Genomic DNA, 3783 nt, shown 5'->3' with positions numbered 1-3783 from the left:
CTGAGCATCTAAAAATATAATTACATGAAGATAGTGGGATTTGTCCAAATTGTACTCAAGCAACTAGTTATTTTGAGGAAAACTTAAGTTAGATCTTCTTTTAATATATACAAAAAATACTTAGGTAAGTCAAAGAGGTAATGTATAAAATCAAGCCACAAATTTTAAATTAAGTCATAAATAATAGAAAACAGGGGTTAACATTTATCTGCTTTCTGAGTTGCAAAGAAACTTTCAATGGTTAAAAGTAATGTTAGGAACTCTAACCAAGTAAATTTTTGCTACATTAGAATACCCCAATACATAATGAAATGGAAGCAATTAAATGTAACAGGAAGTTGGGGGAATCTACAAAAACAGAAGGACATTCAACAGATTTATAAATAAAGAATGTAAATCTAGAAAGGAAAAAAGAGGGGAAAGAAAGGAGGGAGGAAGGTAGGAAAGGAACAATGGCAGGAGGGAAAGAAAAAAAGAAGACAAGAAAAAAAAAGGGAAAGGAGTTAAGGAAGAACAGAGTGGGGAGAACACAGATGGTTAATCAGCAGGTGGATAAAAAACCTGAATTTTTACACCCAAATTAAATCTATCAAAGTAGCAAAATTATTGTTAAATGATAGCATTCGATGGCAGCCGTGGCGTGGCGAGATGAATGTATGTTCAATACGTGGAAGGGTGTAATTGTTACATTTCTGAAAGCCAATCTAGGGATGTGTAGTGATAATCCTTAATATGATTATATATTTTGAACCAGAAATGCCACATTTTGGAATCCGTCTAAAAGAAATAATAAAAATACTTTTCAGGATTATTCATAAATCAAAACAAGAAAAATTAAATGCCAACATTAAGGGACTAATTCTTAAATTATGAGACATCCGTTTGATGGATTATTATTCTACCATTAAATGGTGTTTACAAGGAGTTTTTAATACTACGTTTTTCTTTTTTTAATGTTTTATGCTCACGATAACTTAAGGACAGCAAGGCTGAACTCTGTGTGTGTGTGGGCGCGGGGGCGGGGGGGAGGCGGGGTGGAGGCAGTATTTCAATACAGTGAAGGAGAACAAAACTGAAGCGTGTCTTAGAGGCCAACTGTGCTTTCACCACCCGTCCGAAATAGAAACTTCCCGGTGGTGAAAGCACAATTGGCTTCTAAGAACACGCTTCAGTTTTGTCCTCCTTCACTGTATTGAAATACTGCCTCCACCCTTCCCCGCCCCCCCCCCCCAACACACACACACACACGTGTGTGTTTCAGGGGCTGCTCAGGAGACAGGCGGCTTTGCGCTGCCGCCGTGGCGGGCTCCGTGCACACCGCGCTAGGCTCACAGGGCAGCTGGCAGGTCCAGAGAGCGGCGTGGAAGCAGCTGCTGCGACGGTGGCAGCGGAGATGAAGGTGTCAGCCTGACGCGGGCGGTTCCTGAGAGCTCGCTGGGGCGCCTCAGCGACTCTCACATCTGTTCAGCATCTGGCTGCCACCCCCTCAGGAGAATCATAGATCCCCTTCCCTTCTCCCAAATATCCCTCAAGTTCCTCCCAAGGCAAACTCCAGCTGGAAGGGGGCATCCTGGGAAGTGTAGTTCCCGTTGCTCTGCATTGCGGAGGAGGGGCGGGAAGGATGCTGAGCGCTGTCTGTTTATCCAACACAACACGCCAGGTCCGGCTGGAAATCGTCCCACCTTACCTGTCAGCCAGGGAGTCAGAAGGTCACAGGTTGAGTCGGAAAAGGATCTGGATTATAGATAGCAGAGCTTGGACTATATATAGTTTATAAGTAAAATAGTTTTTTTTTTTTTTTTTTTTTTTTTTTAATGTGTATGGCATTCCTAGTGTATTTTATTATACATTTGCAAAACAATACAAGGCAAAAGCTGTATCATTTAAACCAAGTTATACAAGCTTTTAGAAGTTTAGAAAAGAACAGCATTAGAAACTTTTCACTTGAAACCCTCATATATTGGAGGGAATGTAAAATATGCAGCCACTGTGGAAAACAACTTGGCCGTTTCTCAAAAAGTTAAACGTAGAGTTTTCATTATAACCCAGCGATTCTATTCCTAGGTATATTCATTTTCATGTTTACAAAAACATTGTAAACATGTGTTCACACAACAATTTGTACACCCATGTTCACAGCAGCGTTATGCATAATAGTTCAAACATGGAAAGTCACCCACATATCCACCAACGAATGAATTAACAAACAAAATGTGGTATATCTAGACAATGAAATACTATTTGGCCATGGAAAAATATGAAGTACTGATACATGCAATGATATAGATGACCCTTGAAAGCATTATGCTAAGAGAAAGACACAGGGCCACATATTTTATTTCATTTATATGAAATGTCAAGAATAGGCAAATCTGCAGAGACAGAAAGATTTGTGATTGCCTGGGGCTTGGGGTGGGAGGAAACAGGGAGTGGTTGCTAATGGGCTTGGGTTTCTTGTTGGGGAAGATAAAAATGTACTCAAATTAGATAGTGATGATGGTTATACAACTCTGTGAACTGAACAATGTTTTAAGAATTGTGGTAAAATATACATAAAACTTACCATTAACCATTAAAATATTAACCATTTCAAGTGTACAGTTCAGTGGCATTAAGCACATTCATATTGTTGTGCAAACATAACCAGCCACCTGCAGAAGTTTTTCATCTTCCCAAACCAAAACTTTGTGCCCGTTAAACAATAACTCCCCATCCCCCTCTACCTGCATCCCCAGGCAACCACCATTCTACTTCCTGTATGAATTTATTATTCTAGGCACCTCATATGAGTAGAATCATATAGTATTTTCCCTTTTGTGACTTGCTTATTTCACTTAGCATAATGTCTACAAGGTTCATTCATGTTGTAGCATGTGTTAGAATTTCCTTCCTTTTTAAGGCTGAATAATATTCCATTATGCATTTATGCCATGTTTCATTTAACCATTCATCCATCATGGATACTTGGGTTGCTTTCACCTTTTGACTATCGTGAATAATGCTGCTATAAACATCGATGTACAAATATCTGTTCAAGTCTTTGCTTTCAGTTCTTTTGGATATGTACCCAGAAGTGGCATTGCTGGATCACATGGTGATTTTATTTTTAATTTTTTAGGGAACTGCCACACTGTTTTCCATAGTGGGTATATCATTTTACTTTCCCACTGACAGTGCACAGGGTTCCAATTTCTCCACATCCTCATCAACACTAATTTTCTGATGTTGTTGTTTATAATAGCCATCCTAATGAATACGAAATGATATCTCATTGCAGTTTTGATTTGCATTTTGAATTGTACATTTTAGGATGAATTTTATATGTGAATTATATTTCAATGAAAAAATGTTCATTGAGAGACCCAAGTAGCACCAAGCACACCTTGTGCCCAGAGTTGGGTTTCTAAATAGCTTCCTTCAATAAAGGGGGCCCAATATGGGGCAGAGGAAGTACAAGGTGAGCCTGGGACATTTCACTGTACAAGAAAGCAAGGAAGTGCTCAAAGAATGGCAGGCATGTCTAAATGACACTAGTCAGATCTGGGAAAATTTGAGCATCAAAATGAATAATGACCATAATTATTTGTAAATACTGCATAAATAACAATTCATGAATTCATGGTAATAGAAATAAAGAGAGAAAAGGGCAATTTTTTTTGTGGAAGAGTGCTAGTAGCTAATAGATGTAAAAGGAATGATAGAATTTTAAAGTCACCATTTTACAACTTCTAATGAAATAATTTTGGTTCCAGCTGGGATTGGATGGCAATCCCATCCCAATTG

This window comes from Macaca nemestrina, chromosome 7, assembly GCF_043159975.1.
Source record: "Macaca nemestrina isolate mMacNem1 chromosome 7, mMacNem.hap1, whole genome shotgun sequence".
NCBI classification, from domain to species: domain Eukaryota; kingdom Metazoa; phylum Chordata; class Mammalia; order Primates; family Cercopithecidae; genus Macaca; species Macaca nemestrina.
This window is presented reverse-complemented; position numbering follows the sequence as displayed.